Here is a 26,124-nt window from a genome sequence, read left to right as displayed (position 1 = left end):
CGCTCCCGGCGCCGCGCAGCCCCCGTGCCGCCTCCGCCGCCCCGCCTGCCTCGCCTCGCCTTGCCCTGCCCGCCGGCGGCCGCCACCGCCGCCGAAACTTAACGCCCGGCGCGCCGCCAGCCCGCCGAGCGCAGGGGGCCGGGGCAGCCTGCCTGCCGTGCCGGGGGCGGTCCGCCCGCGCCCCGCCGCGCACCGCAGCCTCGCCCCGGGAGCTGCCGCCGTGGGGAGAGGCTGAAGGACGGAGCCGGCTGCGCCCGCCCCGGTTGCCAGGTAAGGCAGCGCTCCGGGGCCGCCCGCAGCCGCGCCCGGGCGGCGTCGCCTCAGGCGGGGGGGGCTGCCTGCTGCGCGGGCGGGGGAGCGCACATGCTCCGGGGGCGGCTGTAACGCCGCCTGCCCGCCGGCTCTGCCCGCACTGCCGGGGGGCGGGGGCCCGCCCCCGGGGCGCTCCCGGCGGGGGTGGGGGCGTTTACGGGAGGGGCGACACAGACAAAGGGGACGCCCGCGCCCCCCCCCCCCGACCCCCCCCGCCCTCCTTGCTCCCCGCCCCCGCGGAGCTCCGCCGTTGCCCCCCGCCCCGGCTGCAGGAGAGGGGAGCCGTCCGCTCCGCATCCCTCCATCCCTCCCCGCCGCTGCCCGGAGCCGGTGCCGAGGCGGCCGCCGGGCCAACTTGTTTCTCCGGGTGTCACCTGGCCGCTGCCACCGCCGTGCCCCCGCCCTCGGCAGGGTGGTCTGTCCCGACGGTCGCCCCGGCGGAGGGCGGCGGGGTGCGGCGATGTGCCCCGCCCCGGCGCTGCTCTCCCCTCCGGACCGCAGGACAACAGCTAATCGTTTATGTATCAATTCACAAAAGCCTTTCCCTCATTACTTAGAAAGGCTGTCAGGCTAATGTGTTTTCTTTCCATGCAATTTCATCTTCTCTGACATTGTTTCCTTCATACCGAGTACCACTTGCCCTGCTTTGCTTTGGATGCGTTCTGTTCAGGTTCCTGGCTGCACACGGTATTGGTAGGGGATCAGCGCTCTGTTTAAAAGTTAATTTTGCCTATCAAACTCTACTAGGTACAGTAGTAAGAAAGTGACAAAGAATGGTAATATTTATTTTGTTTCTAGCCTTCTGAAATAAAGATATCAAACGACTGCTAGCTTCCGGTAGTCAGTATAGTAAATAAATTAAATGTAGTCATTGGAATGAGCCTTTATGGCACTTTCAACAATCTGTAATTCAATCATCTCTGATACAAGCTGCCTTTTGCTATTATTCATCAGACCCAGTTGAGTGATTTCTGTCAGATGGGAAGTGGTAGAGAGAAATCTCTAGGTAGATGTAACTGAAAAGCTTTCCAAGTAGAGTCCTAAATGAGCACAGAAAAGCACTTGGCCACAATCTCAAGACAGATGTTGGCATCCAAATAAATAATTTCTTTTGATTGTCTGGGGGATGTCAAGTTTTATTTTCCTTATTTAATAGCCATTTGCGTGTGAAGAAGTAGCTCTGTCTTTATTACCTTGTAAACTCAATGCAAAATGTTGTAGTGCGATAATATTTCACTGTCTCTGAAACAATATTTTCTGTACAAAGGTCAGTAGAGTAGTTTTAGATACGAATACATGTTGTAGATGACAAGTAGAGTCCTAATCTGCAGCGGTGATATTGATCCTAGAGCTGCTGTGCAGTGTGCCATCCATGTTGCATGTTAATCTGTTACACGGTGTTTAAATTGCTTTATTGTCTGAGAGAGTTACTTCATCCTGGGAAAGGGAGGGTGGTACTTGCAGACCCGAGGGGGGTTTCCTTTCCCTGACTTGACATCTAGAGTAACAAATGGGCAGTTGTTCTAGGAGTGTCCCTGGAAAAGGGAGGGGGAAGCTTTTGGGTACAAGGACAAGTAGGCAGTGAACTAATTTGCTTTGTGAGGATGTGAAATGACATCTTCTGCCATGCTTAAAAAAACCTGCTCAGGAAAAGCGTAAGGAAATTGCACATGTGTCGAGAATAGTATTTTCTTGTCTGTCTTGGAAACAAATGACCTGATTTTATGTCTTGAGTCAAATATGTATCTTTTTTTTGTTCCAAGCTTTTTGGGTTTTTAGTTCTATTAGTAGTGTCTGAGGGAAATATACTTTAGTGTGGTGTATTACATGGCTTGTGGTATAGTTACTCATAATTTGCATACATACAATTCATAAATTGAAACTATATAGCTTAAAAAACATAGTGTAGGCAGCTTGAGTGAGAAGAGATAATTTGAAAAAGAACCACAGGGCATAAGATAATGACATACTGTAGGAAATAATCATACTCCTGCACTTGCAAAAGCATGAAATGTTCCAGTGTAGCCATTTCATACAAGCCAAATTTTCCTTCACATTAAGAGCGTCTAAGTGAGCCTTATTAATGTTTGATGCGAAAGATGCTAAATCCATTTTAAGGGTTGATACTGGAATTTAAAGAGGAAGCTCACAGACTAACAGCAGTTCTAATACTTCCTTAAAACAAATGTGAAAAATAATCAGTTGCCACGTATGCCTTAGGAGTACAAGTCCATAGGGATATAGCCTCCTGTGTGACACTGATGGGCAGGAAACCTTTAGAACCACGCAGAACACTGTTTGATTTAACAATCTGAAATGTTTTCCTACCTTAATCATAACTTAAATCAGCTGTAAGAGATGACCAAGAAGATGCTCAGTGTTGGTTAGTGTAGCGAAGGTGTGAGATAAGGGAAGGTTCCGTTTGTCAGAAACCTAGGGAAAAAAAAAAAAATCTATATTCTTCCAGCTAGCATAGAGACACCGGAAACATAAAATCAATTTTTATGGTCTTTTGGCAGGGTTGGCTGTAATAAGTAAAAAGAAGGAGCAGCTTAGTGTCTTGGCAGAAGTTTTTAAGCCACTCAGCTGTACAGAACTCAGTTAATTGTTGTTTCCTTACATGAAAATGAAGCTCCTATTTAGCATATTGTTGTCTTTTCCTGTCCATTCAGCAGTCTGATCACAATTTAAAAAATATTTGTATGTAGTTTTATGTTTGCATGCATGTTTAAGCACACAGATAAACTCTTTAGTGGGAACTGCTTTCTGAATAAAGGGTGCACGCAACCTCGTATTACATGCTGTGGAAGAGACATTAAAGTTTGTGACACAAATGAAAAGGACAGAAAAATATTTCTGCATATCTGGAAGAAAAGCATGGAGGAATTATTATGCATGGATACCATGATCTCCTTCCCTCTGCTGGTGATGCCTGTATAAATACGCAGTTTCACAAAGAGAAATACTTCATCGTTTGATTTTACTTTGATTCTCTATAGGTTGTTTGTTTTAGACATAACTCTGTATCTAGGAAAAAAACTTAATTAGAAAGACAGATAAGGGAGCAAACTATTAATTTGTGTTTACTGCTGACATTTCCCAAAGATACTGGAGGTTAAAATAAAAGCATTTGCCAGACTAAGTAAACAAAGCATTAGGTTAACAAATATTTTCAGGATCGTTATGTACAAATGTCATCTTTGCTGGAGTAGGCTCTACTCTTCTCTCATACCCCCCAGTAAAAGTGGGGGTGGTTTTACTGTTACGTCTTTTACAGAAATACCAGACACCAAAGCAGAATGCATTAGGAGGAGGACAACTGACAAGGGTTTTTCATGATTTCTTCTGGTGATAGGCTGAGAGCAGGCTACAGGCAGTCTCTTTCAGGGACTGCATGGATTAGCTGAGCGATTTGTGCAGCAGCATGTGGAAAAAATTTTCTTGTTTAAATAAAAAAAAAGTAAAAATATTTACTAATACTAATTTTTTCTTTGAGTCCTCTAATGACTGAAAGCTGGATGGGAACTGTAATAAGAACATCTCCTTATGTACTACTTTTGACAAATGTCTAACCAGTATGTTTTAGAGGCTTTTCTCTCCTGTTGTTTTCCCCAAGTGGCTAAAGGAGGAGCACATGAATGGCTTATGAGAGAGCTGACCATTTTTCTTAACCTGTTTTCTTATCACTGCCTGTCTGGAGGTATTTCCCTGAAACAGAAGGCACTGAACACTTCTCTCTCTCCATACTAGAGGGAGTGGTGTTGCCATCTTCTAAATTCTCAGAGAATTGCAAACTCGGGATGCCACTTCTCTTTTCTAGATGTCCCTAAAAAGGCTCAGAGAAATCTATCAGAACATGAAATAAATCTGGAACATTTCCTGTGCAGTGGAGTTATCTCATAAGCTTCTAATATCCATAATATCTTTTTCAATGGAGAAAATTTAACAAATTTTAAAACAGTCACGAGAAATTATCCAAATAATTAATCATCTCTGATTTATTATAGTTATATAAAAATTCCAGGAAAATAAAATTTTATTTAGGAATGGCTAAACCTAATTTGGTTCTTTTAAGGATGCTGTCTGTAAGTTTCCTGGACACTATTTAGGATTTATGGCCAAATGTATTCTGGTAGCTTTAATAATGTAGCCATAGCTATAATGACTAGGTAGCACAGTGCTTCAAAGCTGCTCAGTGATGTTTTAAGGAATTGATTTAAGTGATTAAAAATCGATTTACAAGTTCTGTTTTGTACCTTTATCTTAAGGGTATCGTTTCTCTGTAATCATTTGGTTGAAAAATCAGTGTAGCAGTTGCAAATGGGAAAGCTGGTAACCATTCCTCAGCTTGGCTCAGAGACATGAGTGTACCCATGAACTCTCACATCCATGTGTTTAAATAACTATGTAGATAGTGCAGTTAAAAGTAATTTCAGTGCTTTTGTGCAAGGCACTGTGGAAATAAAGTTTCTTTGACGTACAGTTTATCTGGTTCGGGGTAACAGTCTTGCTTTTCCTAGAAAATATGTCTCTGTACAGATGAACACTTGATCCAAATCTTATTTGGAAAACTTAATGACCACTAGTAGCATGTCGGGGTTTTTATTTTTGTTTGGTTTTTTGGGGTTTTTTGGTTTTTGGTTTTTTTTTTATTTATTTTGGTGTTGGTTTTTTTTTGTTTATTTGGTTGGTTTGGATTATTTGTGGTTGGGCTTTTTTTTTTTTTGTTCTGTTTGTTTCTACTTCTTTCTAAAGCTATGGACAGCATTTCTTTATAAACATTTATTTCTAGGACAAAGTATTACAGTTGAGAGGAATTCTTAAAGTATGTGATGATACAGATAGAGATAGGAAGGGTTGTATTTTTAAATTTTTTACAGGATAAAGTGATAAGGAAAACTTAATGGCATGATGTGTTGATAGAAGACACAATATACTGGCAAATAGTTGAGGGTTAAAGAATGATAGTGTAATACATCCCAATCAAAAGAGTTTTGAAACTTTTTTTTGAGTTAAAAAAGGGCTTTTTGTGTTTCTTGTTGATAATGTAAATTTTGTGTTTTTAATTTAATAAGGCATTTTATTTAGTTCAGGGTGATGTTCTAGTTGTAAAAATAATACTGTAGAACAGCACTATTGTCCACGTGAACAGATTTTTTTTTTTCCCATGTAATAAATTGCAGAACAGATAGTGTATGGGGAATTGCCATCTCCATTATTCCAATTCTTTTCATTACCTTTGACAATGATCTGGAATAAAATACGAAATCCATATTCATGAGAATACTTCTGGGTTTTTTGTGCCGATTTTAATAAAGTTGGAAAAAGTGCTATTATAGACTGGTTTCATTTGTTTTCTCCTTCTACATCTGAATGTGTTTTAACAAAGTGCACTGTAATACTTTTGGCTACTTCCAGTAAAAGAAAAAAAAAGTGATTCCCCCCCTAAAATACTGGTTCTGAGAAGGATTAGGGATTACAGCCAGGTAATGTGATCTGCTCTTATTTCAAAGAGAAAAGAAGTTGTATGCAGCTGTAAACACTGACTGGAGTATTGAGAGTAGGAGAGGTGCCTAACTCAGAAGGGATGCTGGACTAGAATTAGTTTGGAGGAGGAGCTTGAGTTGTCTCCACTGAGATGTGTCTAGTCTGTTTCCTAATGGGACTTCTGAAAGCTTACTGTTCTCTTTGCAAAGCTGGATATGCTGAAAGGCTCCTTTATCCCCACACTGTGAAAATAGCAGTATTAAGTTGTGCCCTGATACACAGAGGTTCACTCAGCAACCTGGCTGGGCACACAGGGTACAAGAGCCCAGACTGGAGATGAGGTATCAGTGTTTTGTCCATCAGGGTAGCAAGTGTATGAACCACCTTGCTGAGCAGATGACACCTTTCTACTTGAAGACTGTAGATTAGTATTTTCTTTTCTTTTAACTAGACCAGGTACAAGTTCTAGATTTGATGAAATTGCTGGATTTGTGTTAATCCTTGAGAATGGAGAAGGTAATCGCCTGTCCTTTTGACCTAAAAATCACCAACCCGTTGAACTTGCTGCTATTAACTCCTATTGTGTCTCTTGGATTAAATAGCATTTGTTGTAAAAGATGTGACATGTAGCATAGTGTGAAGAGGTTCTGTCTGAACTTCCCTTAAGCTGCCCTTGTATGTTATAATCCTATTTCATCCATTGTAACTGACGAGAAATTTTGTTTATTTATCTAACTAGTGTTCATCTTTGAGATGTGATTTAAAGACCCTTGAAGTTGCTAACTCTTCTTTCCATTTATTTTGTTCCTCTGATGTGTCCTAGAACTATAAACTATGCTTATTAGTAGGTACTTCACTTAAAAAGAGAATTCCTGTTACTCTTTGAGATGTGGGAGTGCCAGTGCCCTGTGTTTCATTGTTATGGCCAAGATTTGTGTAAACAGGCTTTAGTTTCTAGATGCCCATCAGTGAGATGATACCAGAAGGAGGTGGCAAACCTTGTGGCTTGCATCTGAACCAGGGAATCCTGTCATGATTCTGCTTTGAACCAGGAAAAACTTGTCTGGATTAGCATCTTCCATGTCCCCTCCAGGATTTGGGTGGTTAATTGGTGGCATTGGTAAGCAAACAGGTGTCTCCAGTGAGAGGGCTGCCTTTGAGAGTGCGCTCCCCCTGAGCTGCCAAAGATGTCCTCGAGAAGTCCAGTTGAGGGTAGGAGGCAGGTGTGTTGTTTGACTCCAAATGGAATATTGGTTGAATGGCAGGACTTCTAGATCCTGAAATGAACGTTTCTGTATTTTCTAACAGCCCAAATATTTAATTAAAGATCTGTCTGTTATACTCTTGCATTTGATAACTGTATCTGGGACATACTAATATTTCATTATGAGAAGCCTGACAGCGGGCGCCTTTCTTTTTGAGATTTTTGATTTCTTCTTTGTTTTTTTATATGCTAATAACAAGCAGTTACCTTGCACTAGCTCATCATTTTTGACTTTCTTACTTCATGCTTTGTTAGCTTACTCAGCTGCTAGTTAGAGCAGAGAAACACCAGGCAATATTCATGTGACCTTGACAGAGGTCACGTAGTTCCTCGTGATGTGCTTTAGCTGTGTAAGGCCTTTGCTGCTTTTATCTTGTATATTTGCTTTATTTATGTAAATCTTGCATGAGAGGATTGATCTGTTTGGGGTTTTTATTACTGTGTATTTACAGGGGTTTTTTTGGGTTTTTTTTAGCATACTGAGAAAATGCTGTTAATGAAAAATTAAAGTAAAAATCATCTGGGACAAAACCACCCAAAGTCACATGCTATAGTTTTTTCTTGCATTTGTCATTTTCAAAATACATGTCTGCTTTTAATAATGACTTGAGCTTACTTTAATATTTGATATGCAAATATTTGCTTTATAAATCATACACTGGCTTATAATTGTGAGGTGTTTACTCAAAATCAATTATTCTTTATAAATACTGATGAAAGTTTTGTTACAGGTGAGCAAGGCATAAAACTTGCTATGGAAATAAGCATTTTGGAAGAATAATAGTAATTAATATTTTATCTTTATATCAAGCAGCTAGAGCTCAGATTTTTTGAATTCAGCACGGTTTATTCATGTACTGTTAATTTGATTCTAAAGCAAAAACCAGCTAAATGTCCATTAAAGGTGATGAACCAGTCTTCTGCAGGCATAGGAGGGACTGTCTGCACTGTTACTTAAGGATTCAAGTGAAACCCAAAAGCCAGAAATTTTTTCTGCCTTTTCAGATATTTGCATTGAAATTTAGCTCTTAGAATGTCTATGTGCTTCAGCTACTTTTAAAACAAGATATGAATTCAGTGGTGTTTACTGATTTCACAGAGCAATGCTAAATTATTTACTGGAAGGGGTCAGCACCTGCCATTCCCTAGTCTGTGGTGTCACTGTGGCTTCTTCCACTCAGTTCTATGACTCTTTTTGTGATGAAGAAAAGTAATCTTTCTGGGGAGGTAAAAATCCAACCTCTTGGTGTGTAGTTTGCAGTGTTGGCTTTAGGGGTTTCAAGTAGGTAAATGTGTAAGTGTGAAAGGGTAAACTCAAGGGTGGGCAAAAGGTCATAGGTGGATGTAATGAGTACTAAGCCTAGTTGAGATTGTTATAGTTAACAAATTGTTTAAAGTTTTGTCTTCCAGTAAGCCAGATATTGGCCTTTTCATGGGTCCTTTTGGGATAAGTGCATTGATCATTCTGAATACTTTAGGGATTACACTGATGAAGTAATACAAAAATTTATCCTCAAACTGTGAAAAATATCAGCTCTGCCTGTCTTACTTACAGCTGTAGTGCTGTTAAGATACTTACAGGTAGTTGCTTCAATCAGGCTTAGAGGTAATTGTATTGAATAAATTCTAGGTATAAAGTTTGAGATTGTATAGTAAATAGTGTAGAACTGTGCTTACCTTAAGCTGTAGTACTTAAAAAAAAGAGTAGGGGAATGTACTGAAACTTTTTTCACTCCTAAAGACCATCAGCAAGTTTATTGATTGTGGTTAGTCAAGTCAAGCTGTTGTCCCGTTATTACTGGCTATATGAGTTTTCTGTTCTTATGTGTAGCAAGATTAGGAGGAACTAGAAGTGAGGTGTGTGATGGAGAGGCTCTGTGTTGTTCCATGATGATCAAACAGGTCCATACCTGTTGCTGCAGAGATGAAGATGATCTACACAAACTCTGCCTAGCAGAGTTAGAACTAAACCTTAGCTGGATGGTATCAGCAAGTTAGTGCCTAAGACTAACATGTAATAAGCATGTTCACCATGTGGGACAGCACCCTTGTACATGTGGATGCAGTATGTACAATTGCTATGAGTTTTAGTAGTAGTAAACACATGTGAGTTTTTCCCTAGATAAGGCGCAGAAAGAGAGTCTGAAATGAACACGTGCTAAAATTTTTCCTGTTACAAAACTGCTGCTTCAGGCCATGTTGCTTTTTCCATTGGACTTGGTCTAATATTGCTCTTCCAATTCTGGCTCACATAGACCAGGATTCTTGTTAATGTATTTCTAGTGAGTCATGTTTTTTTTAGATGAGCAGAATTATGTCCCAGAAATACAGTTCTATTTTTTTTCCCTTCAAAGCACTTTTATAGTTGAGTTGGAAGACTGCATGCAAAGTCACTTATTGTCACCATCACTTCAAATAGCTAGTTAGGCTTTTTTAAACCTGTTTATCTGTTTTGTTTTTGTAGGCTGCTTGCTTGCCTGGACACATGGGAAAAATCAAAAGCAAACATCATAACGTGTGGTGGCCATGTTCCTTATGTTCCTTCTCCTTTTTTTGTTTTGTTTTGTTTTATGTTATTTTTGTGTATGGATGCTCTGTTAACACATGAATTCCAAATGTGGGTTGTAACCGGCGGCAGCTGTTTCATCAGGAGCCGCTTCATGTTTGCGAGGAGCAGTGTTTGCTCTGCAGTCTCTTTAGAACAGGGCCTGACATGCCTTGTAATGTGTTTATACTGCACCTAGCATAATAGGGTCCAGATCTTTGACTGGGGACGTGGGCTATTGTGCCAAAAAAACCCCAACAACCTAGCCCAAATGTTGGAAAAACTGCCATCTTTTAAGGCCCCCAGAGATCAATAAACAGCTCTCTGCTGCAACCATCAACCCTCTCCTTCAAAGGGATTTCAATTGAATCATGGAAACTTCAGACCTGCGAATGTGAGCACTTGTCTGTTAGGCATTCTGCCAGATTTAAGTATATTTTGCTGGTCATTCATTAAGTGCTGTTCATACTAGGGGATTTGGACATCCAGTTTGGAGCTCTATTCAGAAACTATGCTGAGTTACTCTTTAAAACCTCTTTACCTTCACCCTGGCATAAATGATAATTTTTTCAGTTTTAAATAGACGAAAGTGTCCTGTTTCCCAGTAATCACGATTTGCTATCTTTCAGTTCAAAACTAGGTAAGCTGTTTGACTTGCTACTGAAGAAAGCTATTCTATGTATAATGCCATGCTCACAACTGGGATTTGAATTATTTACAGGTGGGATGGTACAAAGGACCTGGATTTTAGCCTTCTGCGTCCAGGAGGGAATTTATCTGACATAAAGTAGATAAACTAGTTTCAGCTCCAGTAATACTTAAAAGACTAGCAATTTCATACCAGAAAGCAGTTTCTATGATAAAGGAATTAGCAAAATTCTGCTACAGCAGCTTCCCCAGTACAGGAACCAGTTTATCTATCTGAGGTTCTTGTAATTATATGAGATTTCTGCTCAATGAGAGGCTGATACAGGAGAACACCTGGTACTACTCTGATATGTGATAACATAAATGGGCAAAACAAATACAAAGTCAAAACCATAGCTGCCCAGATTACCTGAAATCTTCATGTCTACATTCAAAACAGGCTGAGATCTTAGGAATAGCTTTTTCTGAAGTGTGCAAGTCTGTACACATCAGACAGTCATTTATATTACGTAGGTGCCAATCAAAGTAACATCCTATTGGTGTGTTCAAACATAAATCCCATATGACAGATGGGGATCAATGGCAGAGGGGGATTAAGGATAGGATTCATCTCATTTAAGTTTAAATACCTTCAGAAGGTGATTCATTTGACCTACCTTAGGCGTCTGTCTTGGTGTGAGATGGACTGCTGTCTGCAGGTGAGATGGACTGCTCTCTGGAGCTATCTGTTCCATTCCAGTGACTGTAAGAAGTCTGGGAGCACTAGATGAGACTTTGCCAGCCAATTTATAGGCACCCGACGTGGGACATTGGAATTCTAAGTAATGTGTCTAAGGCCTTATGGGGAGCCCGTGGCAGTGCTGGGAATTGAGTCCCAAGTTAATGCACCTAATCACAATATATGTTTCTGCAGAATCTTACAGTGCAAAAGAAGCACTAAGAATAAACTTTGTATCTAAGAGTCTTAATAGCAGTGCAAAGTTGACTGTCAGCTCCACAGAAAGATGGGTATCTTGTCAGTAAAACTGTAGATAAAGGTCCTTTGTATTGGGAGTGGCAATAATTTACTTGCAGTTATGGGCAGTTTGAAGTCTGACTTGTCCAGTCAGGGCTTCCCTGAGAGAAAATGCTTTATATTACTGTGAATCACAGGCATTATGACATCTGATGTTTCCTGAAACTGGAATATGAAAGCTGATATGGGGAGTGATAGTGGTTCCAGCAGGCTTTGGGTCTTGCCTGAAGCATGCAGGGAACCAATGAGGTCTGCACAAGTGGTGGCACACTGGGCAAAGTGTGAGAATTGCCTCTCCTCTGGCCATCTGGTCAGTAAAGCTCCCAGTGGAGAGAAGAAATGCAGCGGCTCAGGTGTTGCTTGTGTATATTTTTCCTCTCTGAACCTGCAGTAATTTTTGCACCTGAATGAGTTTAAGAGATTGTAGAGTAAGTGCTTTTAGAGGTTAGCTTGGTTCTTCCTTGCTTGCCTCCCTGCACATACCCAACCCATCCCTTCCTCCTTAACCTAATTCAAGGCTGTAGTTTTAGTGTAGTTTGTAAGTGAGATGAGATCATATTTTCTGAGCTGTAAGGCAAGATCTGGTTAAACAGCTTTGTGTAGTTGATACGAAGAAATCTTCTCAAATGATCCTGTCCCAGCTGTGAACCAGAACTTCCTAGTAATATGTGACCCTCTTTAATTCATGGCAGCACATTTCTTTACGTGGGAATATACTGTGATTTTTAAAGCTTCAGGATGTAAATGTCAAGATTTGGGTTTTTTTCTTCAATCGATTGCTGTAGTAAAAAGAAGGGAACAAAATGTGCTATAATAAGCTAAAAGAAAAGCTGGCAATGTCAGGAGTAAAATAGGGTGTATATTCTAAGTTTATGTAATTTCTGCTTCTGAAAATTGGAAATTGGCCACTGGTTTCATAGTGCTGTGTACAGTAAAAATTGTATCTTCATATTAGATCTAAAGTAAAGTTAAATCAGAATGGTCTAGAAAGAAAAATCCAGTACTCTGAAAAATTATATTACAGCAAAATGGTTGTCTTGTTCACACAGATCATGAGAATTTCTCATTCTGTTCCAGCCTCCTTTCAGCAGCTAAACATGATGATTTTCTAGCTAAATGAACCTTTATAAGCTAGACATCAACTATGTATAAATGCAGAACAGTATGTCTAAAACCTGTCACGCTGTCAGAGTACAACTGTTTTCTCTACAAATATGGAAATTGTCACTTATCTGCATTCTCTCCTTGCCCTATTTCTCCTCCATATGTTGATATTCACCCATGTGAAAGAGGCCAATTATAGTTTGGCCGTTGTATAAATAATGCAGAAGTTGTCAGTGGCAGAGAAAAATTTATGTTAGAAGACTGAGGGATTGAATAAGGAAAGAAAAGCAGCTATTAATGAAGGTAGTGATCTCTTTTTCTGTATTACTTTATGTCAAAATAGGTATTTAAACTCCTCCCCCCAACTTTTAGGAGTTATAATCCTTAATCTGAGGACTGTTTTTAATAATAAAATCCTAGTTCAATTTTCAGTCAGAATGTTTTGTTCTGCAGTATTTTACCTTTTGGCTTTTTTCCCCAGGCTCTCCAGGAAGCAGGCAATGGGTCTTTCCCCTTGGCAGGGACTGGTGCTAAACAGCACCTGAACTGGAGGGATACCCCAGGACCGTGTGGAGGCTCACAGGGAGCGGATGTCTCTTCCCCCAGCTTTGCGGAAAACATTTGGAAAACACAGTGCAATCTGGAGTCAGGCTACCTTGAAAGTAAATTAATTAGGCTCATTAAAGGTGAAGTCACAAACTTCAGAGCAGCTGGGGTTGATTCTCAGTAGCTGCTGCTGGTAGAGTCAGCGCCTGTGCCCGTGCTGGGGCAAGGCTGGCGTGGGGTTGCTGTGAGCTTGGCCAAGCTAAATAGCGCATTGTTAGTGCGGCTTTCCTTGGCCCATGCTTCTGCACGGTGCTCAAGGCATGCTCCCAGGTGATGTGCAGAATTTGCTTAGCTTCTTGTCTCCTTCCTCAGCTGCTGTTTCTCGAGTATTATAGAGGCTGCTGTGGTCTTAAATTTAGTAGTATTTAAGTATCTACTCACAAGGTCTCCCTGACCGGACAGCAGCCTTCAGCGAAACGTGCTGGGCTGCAAGGCTGCTGGATCTGCAGTGCCTTGGACTGAGGCACCAGCCCCAGAACCATGTGCTAGCCCTTGCCTCCTCGTTTCCCATGGTGATGATTTTAATGTAACTGAAAAGGATAGTTACAGAAGGAGATAAAGAAAAACCCTAATCTTTTGTGAGTCTTAAAAAAGGAGTAGTAAGGAGGTAAGCAAGTGCGTCCTTTCTTTTTCTTTTTTTTTTATTTTTCCGTTTGGTTTTTTTGAGGACATTGCAATTTTTTTGATCAGAAAGCTGCAATTTGCCTCATTAGCTTTACTCTTTCATGATTGAGCTGTTTGTTTCCAGATGGCTCCTATGTATGCAGGGACAGGGACACACACTGCCCAATCTGTTCAGCTGCCGGCCATGCATCAAACAGCCCAAGGTGCTGGACACGCTGACTCACTTGGAGCAGTTGGGCAGCCCCTCCTGCAGCAGTTACTCTGGTGCTTTAATTTCCAGATAGAAAGGGCTTGAAGCAGCATCCTTTCTGTGGAAAGGAGAGATTTCAAGGTTCAGAAACTGATAGGTAAAACTGCAGCCTCCTATCACCTTTCTAATGAAATTGAATTTATCAATTTCTAAATGTGTCTGCTGTACCAAAGCACTTAGAACTTTTTTATTCCAGGTGTTGGTTTTGGTAAGCTATTTCTCTTATCCATTCTGCTATAGCTGAGTTCTTAGTGTAATATCGGGTATGTCAGGTGAAGTATGTAAACAATTATGGTTTTTTTTCACATTTGACAAAAGTATTCACCAGAGAACAGAGATGGTGTGTGAAAATTCAAAGTTAGCACCATGTGTTTACAGGTACAATGTCAATCTTGCAGCGACCTTAAGCAACACTTGCTTATTTTTGGGTTTTTTTTGGTTTTTTTTTGGAGCACCAAATGCAGTTCTTTGGTTGATTTTACCTATGGCTGTTAGGATTGAATTGAAACAGTTTCTGCACATTCTTCTTCCCTTACACATGCCTTTCTCTTCTATGCATTTTAAAACTGAGGGGAGAAGAATAGGAAATGTAATTAAAAACAGAAACTGTAATAAGCTCTGGTTAGGAAGCAAACAACACTTGATGTACTGTAAAGGCTAGAGAGGTGACCTGTATATAATCAAAAAGTAACTGTCATTAATGCAGTAGACAAAGTGATTAGGTATCACCCTGTTGAAACTATGTTTATGACTGATTTAATGAGTTAATCAACTGTTCTTTAGTTGTTAGAGCCTGGATTTCTGAATGTTTCTGTTGTATTTTCCCAGAAACCACAGTGGTGGTTGGGTAAGCCCTGAAGTTCCCATGGTAAGATGCTCATTCTGTGCAGTGCTATGTGCATGTGAATTGCTGAGCATCTGGAAATCCTCTGACATTAAAGTGATCTGTACAAGTGAAAGTGTAGTCCTAGCTAAAATAAAAACTTCTGAAATGGAAGCATGAGGTACCACTAAAAAATGACTACTGTGTATAGATTTAATTTTTCCTGGAAGGTTTTCTTGAAGCCTTTCATCAGGTTGTTTGCATAAGGGAAACACAGCATATCTGAGCTGAGAATCTCTTCAGACAACACATTATTGATATGTTGTCTGAGAATAGAATCACAGCATCATTTAGGTTGAAAGAGGTCCTTAAGATCATTGAGTCCAACCATTAAAGGTTGTGAAGGTGTACCAAGGAGATAAGGTTAATTTTATGAGCAGTTTAAATAGCTTATGAAAAGTGCATCATTTTCTGGTAAGGTTTGTTTGTATTGGGTTGTATTTTTTGTGTGTGGGATTGTTTGGTTCTTGTGTATATGTGGTTTCTTTGGTTGGTTGGTTCCTCACTCTCCTCCCAGCTCTTCCAAACATTTAAACAGTTACAGCTGCAGGGACTGCTTTAGTCAAAGCAATGCTATTGAACCCTAGGAGTTCCTATTATGGTTAATCAGCAAATGTGAGGTCTTCTGAAACCTCAGTCATCTGTTTGTTATTGCAGCAAGACTTTGCCTTGAGACTTTTGTAGGGTTTAAATTTTCCAGAGTTTATTTCCAAACTATCACTTGGAAATCAAAGTTGTTCTTACTTCTGCTGTATTACAGCAGTGTTTAAAAATAACTCTGTGTGTAAGTTCAGACGGTTATCACATCAGTGTCTGCAAAAGGAAGTATGAATCCCACATGGAAAACATGAGTGTATGATCTAAGCACTCCAGAGAAGGCTGTTTTTTTCAGACCCCTTAATGCTGAATGCTAATGAAATAAAGCTTTTAGAAAAAAATTTCTAAGTAGCCTTATTGTTTTGTTCAACAGCCGAAAACCAAGCATTGCTCAAATAATTTTTGACACTGAATAAAGTATTCATAAGTTCACTTTAGACATATCAGTCTTTGTCAGAATGGTCATTTTTAATTCTGCATATTATAAAAAAGAATATAACCCTGTGAATTGTTCTTGTCCATACTTGTGAAGAACAGCATTGTAAAACTTCCAAATTCCAATTATGCAAGTAATAGGGCCTTAAGATTATCCTTATTGTCTAACAGAATGTCTTAATGCTTTCTGTTGACATCTTAACAAAAACTGGGTATACTAAAAGTAAAAGTAGTTAATATTTTAAGAATGTCAAGATAGGGTGCTTTTTCCTTTTTTTTTTCTTTTTTTTTAAAAAATGTTTTGCCTTCATGACCTGATTTCATTGTAGCATTCATAGAAATGGACTATTGTTAGGGTTGAGTTGAGGGAAGGTTTCAAACTGCAAGAGAATTTTGGGGTGATTTAGAAATGTGACACAGAATATTTTTACATGGATAATTTTCAGTACTGTTTTAGTTCTCAGTAGATGATATTTTTTAGAAGGAAAAACATCAGTTATGCTGACAATAGCAGTAGTCGCACAATGTATAAGGAGTTCAAAGGTTGCTTTTTGCACCAAGAAGTAAATCTACCCAGGAGTTCCCTTCCCTGGTAAAAGATGGTGACATATTATTCTCCTAAATTTTAGGTTGTGCTTCATTGCTTTTTAAACAGATCTACTTGGAACATATGCCCAAACTCAAGATATGGTCAATGTGCTACCACAATTATTTCATTGTTGGAGAGCTTTCTTTGCCAGAAAAAGACATCTAAGACAAATGCTACAGTGACAAACAGCGTGAAACTCACTACAATGGATACTGAAAAAATTAATATAGTAAGAATGTAACAGTGTCAATATTACACATACTTAATTGTGCTGGCTTAAGCTGGCAGGTCTGGAAACACTGCTCAGATGCCTTCTCACTTTCTTTCCCAGTAGAATGGGGAGAGAACTGGAGGGACGGGCACAGGAAGTAAAATTCAGGGGTTGAGATGATGGCATTTTGGAAGTACAGAAATAGAGGGAAAAACAGTAATAATGATATAAGAATTTGAATGTGCAAAGCAAGTGATGTACAGTGCAATTGCCATATGTGGTACCTAGTGACTGATGCTCATTCCAAGTATCCAAGCAATGGGGCCAGCTTTCCTCTCAGTTTATATACTGAGCTTGCCATCATATGGTATGGAATATCTCAGTGGTCAGCTGGGGTCATCTGTCCTGGCTGTCTTCTCCCAGCTTCTAGTGGTCCCCAGCCTCCTTGCTTTGGGGTGGTATGAGAAGCAGAAAAGATCCCTGACTTAGTGTAAACCCTGCTCAGACGCAGCTGAAACATCAATCAACATGTTCACAACATTATTTTCTGAAATCCAAACCACAGCACTATACCAGCTACTATAAAGAAAATCAAAGCCAAAGCAAGGACACAATCCTGTCCATCTTAAGCATATATGAGGGGCAATACTTGACATATTTCTCCTAGTTTTTGGGATGAAGGGCAAAATTATTACTGTTTAAGCAGGTCAGGATTTGTAAATGACCAGCTCTACCAGCAGTGCCCAGCTTGAAGCACATTTGGAAGTGTCTTGTTTTCAGCAGGTGCTGGGCACGCATGCTGCTAAAATCAGGCTTAATTCATGCTTGGCTCAAAGGCAAATTTTTTTCATCTGTTAGAGAAACTATGAGATAGAGGCACTTTGACCACATGGCTGGTATGGCTGTGGAGAACACTGCCTGATTGAAAGCCTGATCCTGCTTGTAGGCCTTTCTTCCCATACAGGGATATGCTGGGTACTGGTCAGATGCCTTTCACATAAGAGATGAGCATAGCTGTACTGTGTAATGTGATTACTAGGTAAACCACACTTTTCTAGACCAGTCCAGTAGCTTTTAGCATTTTTTGAGAGTAGTGGGTTTCTGCTTATTCCCTGTCACACAACACTGTTGAATAAAGGTGAATAACATGTTCATAATACATGCTTTGCAGTCAGGATGCCTATGTCTTCTGTCCTTGTAATTTTGTCTTCTTTCATACTTGTAGTTGATTTGTACTCCAGTTTGTATTTAGTACAGAGTCTCATGTATGATACTTTGATTCTGCAAACCTGAATGAATTTCCACGTTTCCTTAGGAACAAATGAAACACTAAGTGCATGGTGGCATAAAATGTTACTAAGAGATTTCTGTGGAGTACCTTTCAGTACCCTGCTGTTTATATGATCACTTAATGGGATCCAGTGAGACCAGTCATTAGGCATTTTTTCGTAAGGTCTCGGAAGCAGCATACCTGCTGGCACATCCAAACAGATTTCTGAAAACTGTACAAAATCTCAGCAGAAGTGTCTTGCTGCTGCTTTATTTCTTAATCTAACTGCATTTATGGTACTGTGAGTCCCAGATATATGAGTAAGGGTGTTGCTTCTTCAGCTGAGTTGGATGTGCGCATGTGACTGTGTAGGTCTGTGTGCAGTATGCACACCTCTGCCAATTAGGATGTTTCCAGCCTGGCATGGTTGTGTTTTTCCTGGCCTTGGGCATGTCTTTGCTATTCTTAGGAACTTGGACATTGTCTCATATTCTGTCATACTGTATTTGTGGGATAAAGTTTGGGGATGCTAAATGTCATTTAGCTAGGATACTTCGGCAGTGACCTTGAGGTATTGTCTTGGGTAGCTACACTGAGCATTATGCATGCAAACAGCCTCTCCAGTCCTTCAGAGTGAAGCCTTTGATTATAAACTTTCTGTGGATGTGCAGTCTTGAGGGTGAGTATGAAAATATGTGCATGCAAATAACATGTGCAAATACTGGGTGTTTTATATCCTTAGGGATAGCATGAACATGTGCAGCTGTTTTCTTCAAGCTACCTATGTTAGCTGTCCATCAGTTAAATTAGAATAAAAAAGGCTGGAATGAAGAATCAAAATGCTTTAGAGGAGCTAAATTAATTATTTTGTGCAGACAAGATGTTCTTTTAATAAAGTACAATAAAATGACGTGTAAGGAAGTAGCCAAAAGCCTACAAACTGATTATTGTAATGCCAGTGTCTTGCAGCAATAAAACAAATAAGCCTATAAAGAGTTATCCCATCACATGGTTTGTTTGGGTTTTTTTCCAAACACAGATTTCCAAGATTTTCACTTTGGCATGTGCTGAAGTCTTTTTTTTTTGACAACTCTGTGGGTAGAGCTTTGGGGGTGGAGGGTTAGATTTCAAAGGCAAGAATACTGGAAAATTCTGGGCAATAACTATGTAACAAACTCTCATTCTCTACCTGTTCTTGAAAGAAAGATAGGTTCTTAGGCTTTTGTTCCTAGTTGCAGCAAGCACATTTCATAAAACAGCTCCAAAGATTTAACTGGCAGCTTCCATTAATAGTGAAAATTTTAAATTAATAACTCATAATAGTTGAGAAAAACAAAACTCCAATCAAACAGCCAACATTTTTTGAGGTTTTTTTCTTTTTACCTCCCCCTGATAGTATTCTGGTCCATAAGTACCTTCAACACTGTGATGCTGGAAAATCATAATTATTTTGCCATTAGGCAAGATAATTTATAATACTTTATTTTGTACAGGAACCTTAATGCCATGTACAAGTTGTGCATCTCAGGTTTTCCAAAAGCTGGAATGGTAGCTCTTCAATGCTGCAAGATGCTGTAAAGATATTTTTTGTGTGGTGCTACCATCTAGCTCCTGTGTTTAAGCAGCCTGCAAGCGTTCTCAAGGACTTGGGTTTCAGCAGTCCCACACCCTCTTCTGAAAATAAGTGTGCCTGTATCATTCCCATAAAGATACCTCTGTCTGCTTTCTTTCCCTTAAGAAGGGAAAATGTAGTGGTAAATATTCCTCATACAGTGATTGGTTCCTTCAAATCCATCCTCTCTCAGAAGGGGTTCAGAATGAAGTTAATTGGCTTTTCAGTCTTGTTCCTAGGATTGGTCCTTTATTTTTTTCTGGTTTTAAGATACTGAATAAAATACATAAATGGTCACTATTTCTTTGGTTATTAATTAAAATGGAAAAAAGGTTCTTGCTTTCTCATCTGACCATGTTTATGGAGTAAATATATTGCCTACAATTGACCACTGCAGATGCTCAAAACCTACCGCTGGTATACCCTCAGGAGATAGGTAAATGAATCTTAATGTGTGTGTTCCAAAAGTGCATATTGAAGCAGTTTTAATGAAGAAATCAAAAGATATTAGTCTAGAAGACTGAGCAAGCAAAACAAACAAAAAACAACCCCTACAACCCTGTTTTGCCTGTTTTTTCCTGTAAAGAATAAACCTCGCTAGAAGCATCTCTAAGACTTGGCAGTTTCAGCATGTAGATCAAAGGAGAGAGCTGTCAGAATTATTGAAGAATGCCGAAGTAAATTGAAGTGGGATTTAAGATGAACTTTTGGAATTGCAGTGTGAATGAGAAATGGTTGGATTAAAGCTATTTCCTGTTTTCAGAAAAAAAAGGCATTATTGGTCTATATTTATTTTAATAAAGCTTGAATGCTTTAGCCAATGCAAGTCTATCAAATAGTATTAAAAAAAAGTGGTAAAACTGTGGAGTATCATAATTTAGCATTCAGCAGTTTTGGTGACATGTAGTTTCTTGTTGTGTTGTTCATAATTTGAGATGTTTGATATCTGGCTTTGCTGTCTAGTTTTTATGAGTTTCTCAAATGCTACAGATTTAATGAATCTCTCTAGACCATGCATTAAAAAAAGTCTTTCTAATGTGTCCACGAACTTGCATGACCTGAAAGAAGTAAAAGAAGTGTTCACAATAATGCAGGTTCACAAATTTCTAAAAGCAGAATATAGCACTGCTGTATCACTGAGTGTCTGAAATGTTCCTTTTAACAAATACATGATTTGAACTTCCCACCTCAGTTTCTTGCTGTTAAGAATTTGTTCTGACCACTTTGTTTCCAAGAAAACTTCACAAAACCAAGTCAATATAGTGAATAGAGTTAGTGTAAATGTTTCAGGAATAGAATCAGTGTAAATATTTTAGGAATTTAGAAATTAATGTCAGTGGTATGTATTTAATCAAAATAATAGCATTTTCATCTGGTTTTGTGAACTGCTTAAATGGGACATACAAGTCAGTCTCTCTAAGAACTAGTTGAGAAGATTTGAAGTAATGCATATAAAATAATGAACCTTCTATAACAACATCTAGCAAGGCAAATGTAGTTTACCACCTTGTATTCTGTGTGTTGCTTCATGGTAACAAAACAGTGTTATTCAGATGATACAGTAGAAAGGAAAACTGGAAATGGTTGTTGGGAGACAAACCTGAAACACTGCAAGAAGGAGGGATGAAGTTGTTAAGTAAATATGCTGTTAGTTTATGGCATTGATTAGCAGGATGTTGTAGTTTTTTGAGCTGGGTAAAAAGCAGTATTATACATGAGCAGATAAAGGACCCCTGAGCCTGAGGAGGAGGAGTTCAGAGTGTAGATATTCTGGAGTGGCACCTGAACCAGCACTGGTGCTTCTCACAGCTATGGGAGTGTGCCGGACTGGAGAACAGGATACAATGGTGTGTCATGGTGAGTGAGGAAGTCTGCACATGATGTGGCAACCAGGAGCGCATCTTTGCCTGAGGTATCACTCAGCAGGGGTGTAAAAGCTGCAATGCTGTAAGACTTATTATGCTGAAATGTAGGCAAAGTGAAGAAGTTAGCACTGAAACAAGGGGTTTTTTCATCATTATTACCTGTACAGATTTAAAAAATCCTGATATAGCAATAACTTTTGGGTGTTGTGGTCTGACATATTTGTAAGGTGATTTGGAATTTGACATCTTCTGGTTTTGTCTTTGGGAAGAACAATTTCAACTGACTTATCCAAACAGCATTTGTAGTCTCTCTGGGACTTAGATGGATAGTTTAAACAATTTTAAAATATGCATTCATGTATAATTAATGTAAAAATATACCTACATTCATTACGTTGTTTTTTAAAATATAATTATTCATTTATTGGTCCTTTTTGATGTATTCCTCCTTATTTATAGAGGTTGGTGTGTAGGACCACATGTTGAGCATCATGGAGAAAGTCCAGCTGATTTCTCATTAATTCCTTAGCTACTTTAAGGATGCTTATCACAGTATTCAAGAAATGTAAATTAGACCTCAAATATGAAACTGGCAGAAAATTTTATTTTACAGATTACTTTTAATGTTTATGTGTTTGTTTTTTTTTTTTATTTGAGAACTAGAAACTCAATTACATGGTGAAAAGTCATGTACATAGTCATGATTCATGGAGTTTTAAGTCTTTCAGGGGAAAAAGACCCCAACTAAATATTACAATTGCTGTGCTGTTGTTTGAATGTGAAACATATGTAGAATAGTATCATTTATAAGTGCAGGAATAAAGTTATAATTGATACTTTTTCTAACCCCAAATATAAGTGCAAGGAATAAAACCAAATTGATTTTTCAGACTAGCCAGCTGCTCTTTCTGCCTGTTACTCCAGTGGCATAGAACTTGGGGCTATATGGCTGAAATACGTCACAGGAGGGTTTCAGCTGCAGAGAGTTCAATTAATAGGTGTCACTGGGTTGGTGTTTGCTCCCACAACTGCATATAAATCTGTTTGTGATTCTAATGCTCAGTACTGACTTCATGGTTTTGTCACTGCCACCTACTCTCTGGCAAGCTCTGCAGAAAGTGTGGCATCTGTGCACATAAAAAAGAGTGCTACCTGATTTGTTTTTCTTGATGTGAAAAGTTCTAATTGAATAGCAACTCCTCGGAATGTTATACTGACTTATATAGTAGCTGCTTTTTTTAAGTGAAAGTGCTATCCAGTTGTTCTGGTAGGTTTGTGTATAAAACTGAGATTGGGCTCTAGATACTTATAGCATTTTGGATTTGGAAGTCTTTGCTGTGAATTGTCAATGAAAGTTGAAGTAGTTATTTTAGTAGAAAAGTTATTTTAATATGAATAAGCTCATTAATTAGTATAATACTAGTAATAATTTGGAAGTATTTCTATAAAATGTATCCAGCAAGACTGAATTTGCTTACTTTGCTCCATGAACTCAATGGCAAAGCAAACCATGCCCAGAGGGTGGGAACTATTAAAATAAGTATAGGTTATAGCCACTCTGTCTTACGTTTTGTATATTGATTGTCTCAGGATCTGATGGCACCTTGGCAGAGCAGTGAGCCCTGGGTATGGAAGCTGCACATCCCATTTCTCCTTCCTGCAGCTGCCCAGACACTGTGTAGAGGGAGCCTGTGCATGTTCTTCAGGTGATGGTACCTGGAGGCAGATGCCATTAATGGAGGTGAGAAGTTGTAGGGAAGAGGTGAAATGCCTGGTCAAAGGTGTTACAACTTGGAGAGAGCAAATGTGAGTCAGGGAAATAGGAAGGAAAAGTTATCTGGGAGCAGGTAGATGGAAAGGAAGGGATTGAGGCCCTCCTCTGCTTCATTTACTACAGACTTTCCTATTACTGCAGTAAATGAAGCTGGAATTCTACTGGCAGTCTTCTTCACTACATAACTTAAATTAATCCCCAGAGCATTGTGTGCACTAAATGATGCAGGATCCTGTGGAGAAAAATAGTGGAGCTTTAAAGATTGTTTTGCACTAGGGGATCGAGTTAGCTTTGTACCAGCAGTCTTACTTCTGGCTTCTCTTAACTTCAGAGTGCTTAACTTAGCAACCATAGCATTATTTTAATCTAAGTTTGAGGGTGGGGGGGGAAGAGGGATTAGGGGCCAAAAGGGTTGTGATAGATATAGACAAATTACATGCACAACTGTAGAGCATGCAGGAAACATTCAACTGGATGTATTCCCATGGAAGTACAACTTTCCCTGACCTCATTGTGTCATTGATTTGAGGAAACAGTTTTCCTACTGCTTAATCATTTTTATTTTCAAAATACTATGAAAAGATGTACAGACAGAAACCTAGGAAGGGATTTTCTTAAAGAAGGACTCGTAGAAGGGAGATGCCTGCAAAATAGCTGTTAGAGTTGCCAGGAAAATTATTTACAAATCCTAGCACATCTCTTCAATAGTCACATCTTTCTTATGTAAACAGTCCTTGCTTCCATGTGTGCTGACCCTCCTAGCAGACTCAAAGCGAGGGCTCTTTGTGAATTATTTAATAGTTGGATTACAAATATTAATCATAATGAGGACTGGAGCATTTTCTTAGAGCACTTTTGGAATCTATAGCTTTGTTTGCAGGTCTCTTAATGCAGCCTGGGACTGTAACTAATAGATGTGCGTGAAGAAAAACATTTCACTCTGCAGCCTTTTCCACCCACATCTTCAGGGTTGCCAGAAATCCTATCTGTCAGCTAAAATGATGGTAAAGTTCTGCACAGCTCTAATCCAAATTTGACAGAGAATAGGATTAGCAGAAGCTGTTCAAATGTGATAAAATAAATGAATAAAAATGAGTTGAAGAGGAAAGCATGATATTAGTGGAACATGACCCAATTATATATGTAAAAAATACACTCAACAAAATAGGTCAGAAGTATTGACTAGACACATTTACATACTGTTTTGAATGTGGCGTCTCTGCCTAGCCATAATAGTATTATATAAGAATTTGATACCTATGTATATTTTTTTATTATTAACTCCCAAAAATGTATGTAATTGAAGTGAGACACTGGAATCTGACTATTTTCTAGAACATGAAACTACATAAGCCAGGATCTCAGGTTCCTGCATCGATGCAGACTTCATATTGTTTCTTCTTTATCTTTTACAACTCTGACAATAAAAAATAAATAGGTAATTTATATAAATTGAAAAAATGAAGTTATTAATATTAAACTACCTAAAGTGCAACCAAAATAAAAATGAAGTTAATTACTTAAATAATAAATTCCCCCAGAAGCAAGCTTCAATAGTACTTCCAGAATAATAAAAATAAAGTAGGCAGAGCTTCCTAAACAATAATGTAACTCTTAAGTCTCAGATTTTATTGTGCATATTTTTTATACTGAGAAAATGTTAATTTAATTTGCTAAATTAAAGAGGCAACATGCATATCTTAAAATTTGAAGCTGATATCCAGTTCTGGAAATATTGGGAAATGCTATAGTTAGCTCTTCTCTTTCTGTAATGATAATAAAAGAAATACTGGTCTAAAAAGAAATGATGTTCAGATCAAGTGTAGCTGTATATTTTTGGTTCCCTTATTTGGAAACCTTATTATTTGTGTATTTGGTTCTCTTATCATATGAGTGACCCACCTCTATATGTTGATTAGAAAAGTCTAATTTTTGTAAAATTAAAATGTCTTGATGTATTTTTAGGTAACCAGAACCACTACCATTAATTGAAGAACATAGTAAATTAGAAATTTATAAGGCATTTTCTGGGATTTGTTTCAAAATCTGTTCTTACTTTCTTTGTCCTATAAATAAAAGTAGTCTAAAGATCAGTGTCTTTAAAATAGCCATCAAACCTAAAGTCAGAATTAGTTGAACAAGCAAGTGACCTCTCAGTGTATAGTGAAGCTAGTTGAAAATGGTCTTTAAATCCTGCTTTATCTTTCTTTAGCTTAAGAAAGCTCACAATTAGAGGCTGGCTTAACTCTTTCCTCAAGAAAGGTGAGGGCAGACAAGACAGCAGTGAAGGTGAGAACAGCAGTGAGAAGGAAATTTATCCTGTCAGTCTGCTGAAAACTGAGCAACATGGATTGCTGTTATATAGATAATTCTTATTTATTGTACAGAGGTTTAAAATATTAGTACTAGATAATTCCTGTTTTCTAAACAAATCAAAAAGGACTTGCAATACAGAAGAAGAATGTGCTCTAGTTTCATGGGTGACTATTCAGAATAACTAGTTGTACCTGAAAAATCAGACTTTTATGTTAAAATAGGTTTTTATAGCTTAATTCTGAATTTGTGTCATTGAAAGTACTTTACCCAATCGTACAAATCTATAGGAATTAATTTTCCTATCCACTGGAAATCCAGAGGCTAATAATGAGTGGTCTTTTTCTGGTGTGAATTTAGTCAGCTGTAGAGAATTCTAGCAGGTAGGTGTCATATGGTTTGATTGTTAATAGACGTCACACCAAATACATGAAATGCACATTTTGAATTTATTTCCCCCAGCTATACCAGGATTGGTATGTGTTTGTCCAGTGGCAGAATTTGTCTCCCAAAAGGTAATGAGCTGTGTAGTATATTGTGTCCTTTTTCTGTGAATGTATCTAGAAGGACATGTTCTCCACCACAGCAGAGGGAATGCCAACCTACAGTATCTCAGCTTATGCTGCTGTCAAACTGTCCCTCCTCCCTTTTTCCCATGACATAGTGGTTCTGCCCCCACTTATGCCATTTCTTGCTCTTGTATGAGCAGATGGTAAGTCA

At 38.9% G+C, this 26,124-nt stretch overlaps 1 protein-coding gene across 2 annotated transcripts in view; it reads left to right on the top strand.

Annotated features, from left to right (window-relative positions):
• Positions 1 to 136: 136 nt before the first annotated feature.
• SYT1 (synaptotagmin 1) overlaps positions 137 to 26,124 on the top strand; it is a 332,804-nt gene continuing 306,816 nt past the window's right edge. For both annotated transcript variants that reach the window (XM_059846865.1, XM_059846864.1), the window contains exon 1: positions 137 to 270. The gene's annotated coding sequence lies outside the window, so the exon portion shown is untranslated. The remainder of the gene's footprint in view (positions 271 to 26,124) is intronic.

The sequence above is a fragment of the Haemorhous mexicanus genome, chromosome 5 (assembly GCF_027477595.1).
Source record: "Haemorhous mexicanus isolate bHaeMex1 chromosome 5, bHaeMex1.pri, whole genome shotgun sequence".
Taxonomy (NCBI): Eukaryota; Metazoa; Chordata; class Aves; order Passeriformes; family Fringillidae; genus Haemorhous; species Haemorhous mexicanus.
Note: the sequence above shows the minus strand (reverse complement) of the source record. Positions and strands in the feature narration are given on the sequence as shown.